The 15,525-nt window shown below is 43.1% G+C and overlaps 1 pseudogene; it reads left to right on the top strand.

Moving 5' to 3' along the window:
• LOC149455817 (squalene synthase-like) overlaps positions 1-14,327 on the top strand; it is a 42,467-nt pseudogene extending 28,140 nt beyond the window's left edge.
• Positions 14,328-15,525: the final 1,198 nt, after the last annotated feature.

Consider the following 15,525-nt stretch of genomic DNA (forward strand, 5'->3'; position numbering starts at 1 on the left):
GCGTAATTAACCTGATCTAGTAACAATTGCTCAGGCTGCCAGTACATCGATCTGTATCCATTAGCTGAAAAATCATTGTGCGGGGTGCAGCTGGGTGTAGCATTGTTACGCACATCACATTGCGGTTTTAGATCGGCTAGCCCTTCAGTCTCACGTTTGGGTGAGAAGGTCTGGGGTCTGATGCCGCGATCGTGACATTCTCCACACTTTTTTATTCCCGTCATTCGTCTTTCCTCAATGTACCAAACTGTTGATTTGGTCACTCCTAATGTTGCTGCTATCTCTGATGGATTTGTTTTGTTTTTGAAGCCTGACAATGGCCTGTTTCACTTGCATGGACAGCTCCTTTGAACACATGATGTAGGTTCACAGCAATAGATACCGAATGCAAATACCACACTTAGAATCAACTCCTGACCTTTTTACCTGCTTAATTGATGAAGAAATAAAAAGCAGTAGCCCACACCTGGCTGTGATTCAATTGTCCAATTACTTTTGGTCCCTTGAAAAAGGGGGGATGGCTACTATTAAGAGCTGTAATTCCTAAACCCTTCCTCCAATTTGGATGTACAGTTAGGTCCATAAATATTGGGACATCTACACAATTCTAACATTTTTGCCTCTATACACCACCACAATGGATTTGATATGAAACAAACAAGATGTGCTTTAACTGCTGTTAGTTTCATTTCAAATCCATTGTGGTGGTGTATAGAGCCAAAAATGTTAGAATTGTGTCGATGTCCCAATATTTATGGACCTGACTGTACATACCATCAAATTTTCAGCCCATATCCATTATATAACTATAGCTTGAATATATTTTGGTAAATACCTGAAAAAACTAAAATTGTGCCTGTGTTCAAATATATTTGGACCTAACTGTATATGGGACATCCTAACAACTTTGTTTGGCAGTGTCCACGGCTGAATATGGCAGCATATAGACTTGTCAAGACTTAAAGGTGCCAAGGTACTGTACTGCAAAAAAATATCTGTTTTCTTCTGTTCTCAGATCTCTTGGGAGTTTAGGAACTTAGCTGTGGTTTACCAGGAAGTGATTGTCAAAGCTGTTCGTGAGGTAGCAGTTGGGATGATGGAGTACCTACAGAAGCAGGTAGAATCTGTACAAGATTGGGATAAGGTAAGAAATGGCATCGCTAGTGAAAAGGACATTTACAAATCTTATCTGTTTCATCACTAGATGAGTTTGAATAACCACATTGTGAGTTGGAATGTACAATAGAGGCATTTTCCCTGCCGTGCTGATAAAGTAGACTTGGTCCCACAATAAGACTGAGAGAAGATGTCATCAGCGACAATGGAGAAATGAGGGAGAGCATGGATGTGGGCTAGCTAGAAAACAAGTGTGCCATATCGCTGTGTAATATGTTTTTTAGCGTTGTATACATGCTGCAGCAGCAAGCACGCCAGAGAGGAAGAGGACCTGGAGCCTTGTGGTCATTAAATGTTTAAAACACCAAAAAAAGTGTCTTCATGGCAAAGGGCATGAAGGACCATGGGAAGAAAAGGAGAGAATCTTTCAGTGTCCGTTTGATAGTTAGCCTTACCTTCTTAAATACTGATGTTTTAAATATAAATGAATTAGAATAATAAAATAATATATTTATATTCACCACTGGGCACCAGAGATAGACCCAGCTCCATCAATAATCAGAACTCACACCTGGTTTGACACATCATCTCTATTATTCTACAACATAGGTCTGTGTGAAGATACTTATGATGAGAGGTGTAGCTGTTATTGAGCTCTGCCAGCATAGAGCACTAAGGTGTGAGGACAGGTGTAGCAATTGTGCATACAAAGATGGATGCGGTCCTCCATCTTGCTAAGGATCCTCCATCTTGTATCTCTCTCTCCCCTCCAATTCCACCCTCCCTCTGTTGAGTGACATGTGGTCTGTATGATGCAGAGATCACAGGCAATCAGGCTCAGCGGGAGAGCTCCAGGGCTATAAAATCCCAACCTAGCTGGTGCGCGGATGTCTGTTAGCTTCTCAATCTGGGATATCGTAAAGCCATAAAACCAGTCCTTCACTGAGCTTCAAAGACATTCCAGGTAGTCTTAAAACGGACTCACATTTAAAAATCCCCTTTTCCCCTATGATTTCATATCTTGGAATATGAAAAACATAAAAACCAGGCATATATTCAGATGGGTCACTTTAATACAAGTCGCCTGATATCTTACATCCCCGAGCTGGAATCTACAGGAGAGCAGAAAACGATATCTCCTTAACCGTCCCAGCAGGTATGTCATAGTTCATATCTAGACGGTCGGCAGGTGATTCTGCATATTAATCTACTTGTGGATAGAATGTTACATGTATCCAGGGAAAGTTATTGCCCTGGTATCAACTTGTGAGGGATTTTGGTTCTAGCTGGGGTCTCCACCTCCAACAGCCTCCCTAAATGAGGTGATTGGTTCTCTGCTTCAAGGAGGCACTCTAAGTGCCTAGAAAGAAAAGCTGTTATGCTTGGAGCAGAAAGCTAAGTTAAGCTGAGTTGAGCTAAGTTGAAGAATTCTCCTTTTTAACACCAGGAACCAACTTTTGGAGAGAAAGGCCCTTATGCTCTGAAACTTGAAAGCTGCTTAGCCCAGGACTTTTGGCAAGTACTCCTATCACTCTAAACTTTTTTCTGTTATCTCTTTGCTGTGTTATTGCTCTCTGTATATTTTTATATATATATATATAGGCTACATCTTTTTCTGTAAATATTGTCATTGCACCATTTTGACCTTTTTTAGTAATAAATCCTATTATCTGAAAAGTGTTCAACTGTTTCTAAAGCTCTTTAATGCAAACTAAGAACTCCTGTCTCTGAAGAGCGCTACTGTGTGTTTTTAAAACATCTGTGTGCGGTGTCATTGTGTATATAAACGATTATTCAAACATCATAGTGTTATTGCTGATATTGCAGAGTTTCCTCTTTCTCTGTACAAAAAGGCGGTGGTGGCAGTGTGAAGGGTTAATTGCGTAATTAACCTGACCCAGTAACAATCGCTCCCAGGCTGCAGGTACACAGATTGTGGTCCATTAGCTGGAAAATCTTTGTGCAGGGTGCAGCTGGGCTGGCATTCTTACGCACTTGACAGCGCAGTTTTAGACTGGCTAGTCCTTCGGTCACGAGTTTGGTGAGAAGGGCTGGGGTCTGACGCTGATATCGTCACAGCCCGAAGCTGCAATTTCAGTGAGAGAATGGTATTTTAATGTATTAATGACGTTCAGGGGTACAGAACTATCAAGAGATAAAAAGGTATGAGGCTGCAAGTGGGTTTTATATTGGCAGTAGAGGCTCTGACAAGTATAAAAAGATAAAAAGGCTGATGTAACTTAGAGCCTTCTGCTGAATTGCTAGAAGTGGTACTTATATTTAACATTGTATTTCCCTGACTATAACATGTTTTTATTTATTTTTTAATACTGAAAATAATTAAAACATAAGATACATAAAAATCACTATACTGTATGTTTCCTCTAAGGTCTTTCATATTTCTTCCCACAGTACTGTGACTATGTAGCTGCTTCATTGACACGTGGCCTGTCAGTAATATTTTGTGTCACAGGGCTGGAGGATCCCATAGTAGGGGAGGATAAGAGGCTCTCCAGCTCTTTTGGTCTGTTCATGCAGAAAACCAACATAATCCGTGATTTTTTGGAAGACCTGCTGAATGGCCAGGAGTTCTGGCCAAAAGAGGTGAGTACAGTCTTATTTCCAATGCCAAAGAAAAACTGGCACAAAATAGTAAAAAAAAATTTTTAAATTTAGCTGTATTTCTTGCTAATACCATGACCTATCATCAGAAGAACGACCAAAATAAGTGTTCCTGTTCTTGACGATTACAGTGATACCATAAATGTGTATGTTATTTGTTGTTTGTACCCGTAGTAGGGCCCCGAAAAAATAGTGCACATTTTGCGTTTTTTTTATCCTACCTAAAGCACATGAACAGAGTGACAATGATTTTGAATTTAATGGTGATAGAACAGAAGTTGTAAAGCAGTTTAATCTCCTCCTGGGCTTTCATAAACAAGGAAGCAAATAGTAGTAACAAAATACTCCGCAGAATAGCACTTGGTAGATACACAATGAAGACTCTCGACAAAATATTCAAAGGTAAAAAAATTTAACTCAAAATGAAGATCAGACTTGTCCATAAACTACTTTTCTCCATTGTTAATTACGACTGTGAAAGCTGGTCACCACACTAACAGGACATGAAGAAGATTGACTCATTTGAGATTTGGTACTGGAGAAGTATTTTATGTCTTCCATGGGCAGCCCATGGAATTAATAGATTGATTTTGGAAGAGATCAAACCGGTAATGTCACTACAAGACCAAATGATAAAGTTACGACTGTAATATTTTGATCACACTCTCAGAGATCACCGGAAAAGGAAATAATGCTTGAAAAGATTGAAGGAATTGGACAAAAAGGGAAACCTGCTACAAGATGGTTGGACACATTGACCATAGCTGTGGGGACAACAGTAGAAGATCATGCAAGACTAGCACAAAATCAACTTTTCTTTGGAACTTGGACCCAAGTTGACGTCACTTAGAAAACACACTGACACATACTATATTATAAGTGCTTTTTTTTTCCCCTTCCTAAAATACCCAAACCTTTGACTCTTAGCATGACCTTTAACCCTAACCTTGTCCCCAACCCTGACCTAGATCAAACCTTGATCTAGTTATTTCATCTTTATTTTTTCTAGATTAAGATTTGATGTATGTTTTTTTTCTCCATTCAAAATGAGAAAAAAAAAACAGGGGTGGACTGTACAATGACCGATCACTGTGATTGCTTCTGTGCACCAGCTACAAATGGTGAATTAAACAAACCGTGAACAGTGATCACTCCCAACACTTGCTACAAAAAATATGAATGTGTAGCATGTAATACCATATATACAGTTGTGTCCAAAATTATTCAACCCCCACTGAAATTGAGTGTTTTGGCCAGTTTGACATTGCTTTTGATCATTCAGTCATCTTGCTTACATTTACATTAAAGAGGCACTTGTAGGTCAGACAAATATAACATAACAGTTATAATGAAATAACCACAAATGTCTTTTCTGTGCTCACAGCATTATCAGTTTTATTCAACCCCCAAGTGACATTCAATCTTAGTACTTAGTACAGCATCCTTTTACAGTTATAACAGCTTTTAAACGTGAAGCATAGCTTGACACAAGTGTCTTGCAGCGATCTACGGGTATCTTCGCCCATTCTTCATGGGCAAAGGCCTCCAGTTCAGTCACATTCTTAGGCTTGCGCACTGCAACTGCTTTCTTTAAGTCCCACCAGAGGTTCTCAATCGGATTTAAGTCTGGTGACTGCGATGGCCACTCCAAAATGTTCCAGCCTTTCCTCTGCAACCATGCTCTAGTGGACTTGGAGGTATGCTTGGGATCATTGTCCTGTTGAAAGGTCCAACGTCTCCCAAGCCTCAGGTGTGTGACGGACTGCATCACGTTTCCATCCAATATCTCCTGGTACTGAAGAGAATTCATGGTACCTTGCACACGCTGAAGCTTCCCTGTACCTGCAGAAGCAAAACAGCCCCAAAGCATGATTGACCCTCCACCATGCTTCACAGTAGGCAAGGTGTTCTTTTCATCATAGGCCTTGTTCTTCCTCCTCCAAACATAGCGTTGATCCATGGGCCCAAACAGTTCTAATTTTGTTTCATCAGTCCACAGAACACTATCCCACAACTTTTGTGGTTTGTCCACATGGCTTTTGGCATACTGCAGTCGACTCTTCTTATTCTTTGGAGACAGCAAGGGGGTACGCCTGGGAGTTCTGGCACGGAGGCCTTCATTACGCAGTGTGCGTCTTATTGTCTGGGCTGAAACTTCTGTACCCACATCTGACAAATCTTTTCTCAGTTCCTCAGCAGTCACACGGGGACTTCTCTCCACTCTACGCTTCAGGTAGCGCACAGCAGTCGAAGTCAGCATCTTCTTTCTGCCACGACCAGGTAGCGTTTCAACAGTGCCCTTTGCCTTGAATTTGCGAATGATGCTTCCTAAGGTGTCTCTTGGTATGTTTAACATCTTTGCAATCTTCTTATAGCCATTGCCCTTCCTGTGAAGAGAAATCACCTCTTCTCTTGTCTTCCTGGACCATTCTCTTGCCTTCACCATGTTTGTAACCACACCAGTAAATGTCTAGAAGGAGCTGAGTATCACAGTCATTTTAAAGCTGCCTAATTGGTGCTTATTATGCTTGATTGCTGCTCGGTGACATCCACAGGTGTTTTCAATACCTGATGGAAAGCACCTGTATGAACCTCTGTTCTTCAGAGTGGTAGTCTTTAAGGGGTTGAATAATTGTGGCAATGAAGAAACCACATAAGAACCATTTACTACTGTATTACATAAACAATTGATGTCATTTTAGTTGCATTTGGGTAGTTACAACGTCCTTGTAGGATTTGATTCTGAATACAATTCCAAATGTACACTATAGTCCCTAAACCCCTTTACAGCATTGGGGGTTGAATAATTTTGGACACAACTGTAAATATAAAATTGCAACTAGAAAAGTCATGTGACAAACACCCTTCTTGAGGCTGCCCCCCACCAAAACCTTAAAGAGCGTAAAATGGTACTGGAAGTTCTTTCTGCGAAGCCATGAGAGAGCCTACCATATATCTCCTTTGTGGCACTACATATGCTGCATATTCCAGTCCTGCTACCTTTTACTACTTTATGGAGCTACTTATTCCAGTGCTAATGTTGAGACATGTAGGTGTGCTGGAGTATTTTCATATAGACATAGACACTGTCAGGGCTCCAGGGTGTGACCAGAGGTATGTGAACTGACGCAGGGAAACGCAGGCTTCAGATAAGTTATAAACAATATAATTTATTAAAGACTAACAATACAAACATAACGCAGTGCACCAAACCCCAAGCTAACACAAATACATACAACAAGGTGAAACAAACCCAAACCTAGACTGATACAGATACACAGGTACATACACATATAGAGCACAACGTAATCAGGCAGGCCGGGTCGATAACTATCGGGCAGGTAGGTACAGGAGGAGCAGGCGGAGAGAATGGTCAGGGTCACAAGCCAGGGATCAAAACAGGAGAAGTCAGCAGAGGTCAGGATCAAGCAGGGTCAGCAACAAGTCAGGCAGAGGCAGGAACAGGAACGCAGGTTACAAGATACAGGGGCCCAAGAAAAACACACACCAAGGCCCAGACTGCAGGTCTGGCCATCCCTTAAATACACCTGCATAATCAGCTTCAGGTGTTTGGCTGGCTGCAGGGTTGAGTCTCTGATTGCTGAGAGCACCCGCTGGCCAGCCCTGGTACTGCAGCCCACAAGGCAGGTGAGTCCCACCATTACTGGCAAGTCCATTCCTGACAGACACCTTTTAATTTCATATGACAAGGTTTCACAATCCAGAAACCAGCACATTAATTAGGAAATTAAGTAACTATTTGTTACACACAAAATATGATATAGATCTTATACATATTTCTTAGAGCTATTGTCTTATTTGCATTCTGGACCTGGTAAAGTAGACGTGTTTCGTGTCTGATTTGTATCTTCTTGAACATTAATGTAACCACTTTTTATGTAGATAAGAATTATGAAAATTGTATGAAGTCTGGGATTTTTAAGTTACTGTGTCATCCGCTCAAATGAAGAGTTAGGAGCTCACTGGCAGGGATATTTCTGTACTTGCAGTGTTTTTAAACAGCCGTAACATGGGGAAATGTGTATTTATTGTGTAGATGTACTGTATGTGATCTTACCTGTCACAACACTGGAGGTGGCTGGGGGCCATCTCCTGACCTAGATGAAGTACTAGTTGTGATGGTGGAATAGATTTCAGACCTAAGATCAGCAGTTGAGGTCTGTTGTTCTGCCTGTACAGGTGTGGAGTAAATATGGGAAGAAGTTGTCTGACTTTACCAAGCCGGAAAATATTGTGCCAGCTGTGCAGTGTCTGAATGAGCTCATCACCAATGCCCTGAAACATGTGCCTGACCTCTTGCTGTACCTGTCCCAACTGCGGAACCAGAAAGTGTTCAAATTCTGTTCAGCACCGCTGGTAAGTGCCCCAACTTCTGTGACCATGTTAGATAGTGGATGGTAGTCTAAACACTGTTGGAGTGAATACAAATTAATTTTCTTAAGCCATGGATGGTCTTACTTAATGCCCCTGCAAAAGTTAAAATAAATAGCTTTCACGGCAATGCTCTCCTCTCAGACTCTCCACTCTGCTATCCAACTTTGGTCCTCTTCTGGGTTGATAAACACTCAGCTTCATTCAACTCATTTCCTGAACTGAGGCCATAACGGACCTACCCCCTTGTGGTCTGGACTTACAGAATAATGCTGCAGAGAACTGTGTGCAGGTAATGTGGCATTTTTCTTTGCAGTATTTAGGAGTCGGACCTGCCTGTCCCTGGAGTCAGTGGTGTATTTAGGTTTTGTGCTGCCCTAGGCAACACAAAAATCGTCTGCCCCCATGGACACCGACCAAACCCCCCCCCCCTCCCATGGAGAGAGCCTGACAATGACCAACAACACCCCTGTCCCCCTCCTGGGAGAGCCTTCCACTACCTCCCAGGTGATAGAGAGAGACACTCATCTTCACAACTCCAGACATCCCCGGGAATGAGAGTCAGGCTCTGCATACACCATCAAGCAGCCCGCAGCCTCTCTCAGATCCCATCTGGTTCCCATGATGCGAGTGTCCCTTACTCCATCCCTTCTTCCGGGGGAGGTGCTGTCCCCCTGAAAAATGCCACCCAAGGCAAATGCCTTGTGGTAAATATGCCCCTGCCTGGAGGACGAAGTGAAGAAAGAGGAGTCTTGCCAAAACTTGACCCAACCAAAGAAGGAAAAAAGGTATACTGTATATGTAAAATGTGTTTTGTTTTTTTTTATTAAATAAAGGTAAGTTGGCTTAGGCTTCATGTAAATAAGTACATTTAATCATGCATCATAAACACGCTCCATATTACTTGTGCCAGGGATGTCCTGGAGTTGCATACAGACACCTATGAATGGGTGAAAGAGGCTGTTTGCAGCTACGCCTAAATTAGAATATGCAGATAGATGTGATGTCCTGAATGCAGGCAGTGTGTGTGTTGGGGGATGATGGCGACACATAGCCTCATACAACCGGTTTCACCCATTCATGTCTATGAGTGGCTGTATGAGACTTCAGCATATCATGGGCACTTGAATTTCACAATGTATTTATGCCACATGGGCAAATGTCCCCACATAATGTAATGCCACCCCAGAAGGAGTTGCTTGTTCAGTCTGGTCCTCAAAGTCCTCAACCCTTCTGATACACCCGCTGAGTGTTCAGATCCGCAATCTTGCAGGGAAATCACTAATAATAGTAATAGGTGCTCCGCAAGAACACACTTACACCCAATGATTGTAATGAAAAGGAAATCTGATTGTATTATAAGAAATAGCAATAAAGGATCAAATTAATAGTGACTAAGCTTTCATTTGAGTATACGAATCAATTAGCACAGGAAAGTCATTCCAAATATAACCAACACAACAAACCCTTTTCTCCTGCGCTAGGAAAGGACTCAGTAGGCCCAATAGGAATGTTCTGGAATTTTCTGTAATATGCACTGCTTGCTGCCCTCAACAGACCGGGGTGGTCCAAATACACTAGATGCAAATGGAGAATACAGAAAAATGGTGCACCGAGTGCATTATCGTTTAAAATATTTATTGAAGAAACAAAGTAAGTATCATACTCGCAATAGACATAAAAACACTGGCATGTCAAACTGAACAAGATGTATGATCCAAACAACATCTGAGTCCATACAATGGAACCCTGGATGACCAACTGGCTAACACATTTCGAGGACACAACCTCTTCCTTAGAGGTTTGCTCTGAGGAAGAGGTTGTGTCCTCGAAATGCGTTAGCCAATTGGTCATCCAGGGTTCCATCATATGGACTCAGATGTTTGGATCATACATCTTGTTCAGTTTGACATGCCTATGTTTTTATGTCTATTGTGAGTGTGATACTTACTTTGTTTCTTCAATAAATATTCCAAATATAACACCTGCTATCCAGATTAGGGTGTAGACTATGACAATGACGCCCACAGTGCAACAATGATCAGCAGGGATAAAGGGTAACCAGTGTAAGGAGACTAGTCTGTCAATGTGCACTAGCAATGATGGTGCTCAGCCTAGAGCAATCTGGTAAACTCTATAACTGCTTAACAGGAGGACAATGAGACTGAGCCAAACAGGCCCATTGTGCAGCAATCTTTGTTTGTTCTGCCAGCTATCGTTGGCACCCTTCAATAGGAGTTTTTGCACTTTATAATTGTCCCAGCGGATTTGTATAAGGAGGACGCAAGTAGTAATGGTGAAGTTGTCTTTCCACTGAAAGAATAGATAGAGCTCAGCAGGGATAGTTCAGCACAATAACAGGCTTGAACTAGTACGAATGCAAAGTCAATCTTCTAGAGATGGAGATGGATAGAGGGAGTAGTCTAAAGTGATGCAACACTACATGTAATTAACATCCTGCAGTTCTGCAAACAGTAATAGCCTTGGTCCGATATCCCTCTCTCTGTCGCAGCTGACAATGCTCTTGGTGGAAGGGGATTCCTCAGTGTTTCTCCGAGGCCTTCGGCGAACAGCGGTGTGGGTGGTGAACAGTATCTTCAGCACTTCAGTAGTGACAACGTAGAGTCTGCAAGTGGTGTCCGAACCTGAGTTGCAGTGGCTTTGGGTACAGGTTCTCCCTTGACTAAGTTCCTGATGGGCAGCAAGTTCTGCTACAGAGGTCCTCTCTCACTCACCACGTTAAAAGCCCCAAACTTTCCTGGGCAGAACAATAAAACGATACACCTCTCCTTCCCTTCAGTCTTGTGGCCCATTGGGACCTGTAGTTCCGGTTCCTTGCAGTGCTGCTATTCCTGCTCTTGCAAACTACTGTACATCTCAGAGTGTAAAGAGATAGTCCTGCCTTGTCTGCAGCATATTGGCCAGTAAGTGCTGCTAAGGAGTGGGAAGTGTGTGTGGGGGGGGGGTGAGTGCCTTGCCATCCTAGACTACAGGGCTGTGTGTGTCTATTGATGCGAACAGTGTAGGGAGATACAACTCTTGTCCCTGCATTCAAGGGTGGCTCTATAGGATTCGGCAAGAGAAAGGAACTACCCTGAGACAGAAAACCTGGGGTGATGATCATGTCACCAGCCTAAACTAGAACATAGACAAGGATTACAATATAAAGAAGCTGTAGCTCAGCAAGTGATGAAATCAGAAGATGAAAATGCTTAAAAACTGAGGGTTTAATATAACTAAGAATGTTAAATTTTAATATCAACCTCCTGCCATTAAAATACAATAAACTCAGACTGGGAGAGGTGAGGCCAGTACAAGCAGCCAATCAGGGGCTTCTGCAGTGCACATGTGCTGACAGTGAACATGCTGACAGGAGATAAGAGCAGAGAAGTTGACTTATAAGTGTGTTGCTGCTTTTTCATTGCCGAGTCATTGTGCTGAGAGTGGTGTCACCCTCCTTGTTGTGCTGTTTAGTAGCAGTATATGCTTTGTAGGTGTGGCTCCTTTGTTGTCCAGCAGGATGGGGGTGTATTCCTGACCACCTTGTTCTGCTTGACTGCTGCGTGGGTCAGGTATACTGTCTAAAAGGGGTACCTGGAACACAAAAATGGAATTTGAATTTTTTTGGGTAGTTAATACATTTATTACTGTATTATTGTTTGAATATAACCTTTGACCATATTCGTGTGCGTTTTAGATGATGGCTATTGCTACATTGGCCACCTGCTACAACAACCAGCAAGTGTTTAAAGGAGTGGTGAAGATCCGGAGGGGCCAGGCTGTGACTCTGATGATGGACTCTACAGACATGCAGGCTGTAAGAGCCATCACGTACCAATATGCCGAGGAGGTATGGATATCTTATATTTTTCAGCACAGTCTCTCCCTCAGGCAAAAATATGCAATATGGATATACATTTGTGAAAAATAAAAAATAAATTAAGCAAATTGGTAACTTTTTCAGCACATTTGATCTCAACAGCGCCTACAAATAAAAGTGATACTTTTTTCAATACCTTATTTAATAAAAATATCAATCAATGTAATGGTACTGTGGAAAAACAAAGAACATTTCTGGTCAGCCAAAAAGAAAGTGTTAGTGACTGGCAATAACCTGTATATAAGCCCCCCACTTCTCATCCCTCCTGAGCCATATCAGGTCATATTCCCTCCCACGCTGCGGCATAAATATAGGGGTGTGCTTTCATTAAATTAGATCATAAAAATGAATACACCATGATAGTTTTAGGTGTCGTTTGCTAAAGTATATTCAGGGTTTTTTTTTTTTCCAGAAAATAGGTGCAGGAACTCACCACCATCAATGCTCCCCCCCTCCCCCCAGATTATCGCACCATGCACACTCTGTTATAGTGTGGGTATGGCCAGTATGCACAGTGGGCAGGTCTTAAAGGGGCATTGTAAACCTCTGCACCACACTGCCCACAGCTCAACTCTGCCTTGTGCTAAGCTCACTTTTGCCCAGTCCTAAGTTTACTTCTGTACTCCATCAACTACAACTCACCTCTGTATCCCCATCCACAACTCACTGCGCCCTGGTCCACAACTGACTTCTGCATCCCCTGTCCACAACTCACTTCTGTACCTCCCACAACAACTCGTCTCTGCACCTACCATCCACAATTCACCGCTGCACCACAAACCACAACTCGCTTCAGTGCCCTCGTCCAAAATTGTTTGCAGCTCACTTCACTTCTTAGCTCTACACCCTCATCCATGACTCACTTCTCCACCCCCCCCCCCCCACACACACACACACACACACCTCACCTTTGTACTCACCATCTACAACTTACCACTACATCTCCATTCACAAATCACCTCTGCATCCCATCAAAATCTGCAGCTCACCTCTGCACCCTCCACCCTTCTGCAACTCACATCTGCACTCCCACCCATCCAAAAAGCACATCTGCACCCCCTGTTCACACTGCAACTCTACTCTGTGCCCCCACCCTTCCGTAACTCATGTCTGCACCCCGTCTGCAATTCACCTCAGCAACCCCACTCATCCGCAACCCACCTCTGCACCCCCTACCCCACTTCCATGATGCAGCTCACCTCCTCACACTCCCCCCTTCCCCCCCATTTACAGATCACCCCTGCACCCCAGACCATAGCTAACTCCTGTCCACAACTCACCTTTGCAACTTTTTCTACATCTTATCTCTGCAATCCCCCAACAGCTAAGCTTTGCAGCCCTCTTACATAGCTCCTTACATCTGCACCTCTCCTCATCTCTGACCTCTGTATCTCCTCAGATTTGCACAAGACCCCCCTTCCCCCCCAATTATCCCCCTTCCCCCCCCAATTATCCCCCTTCACTGTCTTGCTTACATCTTTGCCAAATATCAGGCTGGCTTTATGCACAGAGTGTTCTTTCACTTTTGGCTGCCCCTCTTCCCCCTTGACAGCAGAAGCTGTGGGATCGCCATCCAGACATCGGTAGCTCAACATGTAATGTCCCACCTCCTGCCCATGCGCACACAGTCCCGAGCAACTGTTCTGGCTCTGGGTGCAGCTGCTGGGAGGTTCTGTGGAAGCCGCCAGGAGATATGAACTCTGCGCTGTCACTTGTGAACACAGAACTGAGGCTTCTGTGTTTTACAAGTAACAGTAGACAACGGTGAGCACATGGCTAGTGCTGGAGGTGGTTGAATGGATTCCTGCCACATTCTGGCAGCAAAAAAGGCCTGAGTATATCACACTTATCTGTAGGCACTATTTGAATCAAGATCTAATGTTTGTTCAAATATGTTGTAAAAATATAATAACTTTATGTGATATGGCTACCAGGTTTGTAAAAGGGGCAGCTACATAAATATCCTTTGATATTTAATCACATGACATTATCTTCTTCTCATTTTGCAGATCTACCGGCAGATTGCCCTGACAGACCCGTCATCTGAGCAGACACAAAATATCCTGGCTACCATAAGGAAATTAAGTATGCCCAATGGCATCACAGATTCAGCCCAATAGATCTTTCCTGAGCCATGCTGCTGGTGGCCCTCAGCTGGCAGTACCTGAGCAAGGTGCAGGTGAGACCGTCCACATGGGCCAGTGACCTGAAACAAGTCACCTACAATGCACCCATCTCAGCTCTCCACCGTAGTAATATTAGTCTTAATCACAGGATTGCAGGGCTGGGTCCATTCTCAGGACACCAATGCAGCTGAGATCCTAGAACCTAAAGTCTGCCACAAATCCAAACTAACACTAGTGCCATAGAGTAACAGGTAGCTCCAGCCACACAAACAAACTGCCCATTCACACTGTGTGGGCCAAAGAACCTATGTGAATAAGCCCTTCATTTTTTTTTTTTTTAACTATTTATCTTTTTTTTTCAATTATTAACTTATTTTTTTTTTTATACTTTTTTTTTATTTTTTTTCTCACAACGCTGTTGGAGGTTTTGTTGAAATATCAGGGGTCTAAACAGACCCCTGATGTCTCACTTTTGAGACCGAGAAAGGGACTGAGGACATAGATTCCTCCATCCCTTTCTCTGCAGCCTCAGCTGCACTGGACAGCAAATGAATGGGAAGCACTCTGTACAAGAGCTCCTGTTTATTCACAAACTGAAGCATAGTAACATATGTTTACTATGCCTGAGTTATAAATAAACACAGTCAGTGATCGATACTAATCACTGGCTGTGTTCATTCACAAAAGGAGCGGCCTGACAAATATGACATTTACCGGCCTCTTCCCTGCTCTCTATTGTGAAAGCAGCAGCAGCTGGCGGGAGAGGAGAGCAGGGAAGCCAACAGTGTTGTGGGGCAGGGCAAAGGGGGCACATGGGGGGGGGGGGGTTAGAGGAGGCACAGATCAAACAATCAGTGCAGTGGGGGCAATTACAAGAACTGATCCCCTGTATCTCTCCCTGCAGCAGCTGAAGGAGGGAAAGGAGGAGAAGTCAGCTTCTAACTGTTGCAGGGAGAGATGCACAGGGGATTGGTTCCTGTATATAACCTCCTGCTGCACCGATCACCCGCTCTCCTGCCAACATCTGAATTCTCTGCTGGCCAAGGCTTGGTACAGGAGGACTGGTGATACCCCCTTATCAGCGGCCCTGTATGTGCTACTGAGGATGTTTTGCTATGCATTGGAAAGCAGGCACAGGTTTTACCAAGGCCTTTTTTGACTAGAGTTTTTTTTTTTTTTGTCCCCTTTTTCTGTTAGCAGAACACCAGCAAATCTTCGCATCCTTCCTTGTGTATTGTTGTTCCAGCTAATCTTTAGCAGACTTCTTATGGTTATTTTTTATTTTAATTTTTAAAAATAGCATCAGAGTCATTTTTAGGAATTCACGTTTAAAAAGGAGAGTCTAGGTTGTTGAATTGTTCTTAAAGGGAATATGAAGTCTTTTCAGCA

This window comes from Staurois parvus, unplaced genomic scaffold (genome assembly GCF_062004578.1).
Source record: "Staurois parvus isolate SC_StPar_1 unplaced genomic scaffold, SC_StPar_1.0 ptg000388l, whole genome shotgun sequence".
Taxonomy (NCBI): domain Eukaryota; kingdom Metazoa; phylum Chordata; class Amphibia; order Anura; family Ranidae; genus Staurois; species Staurois parvus.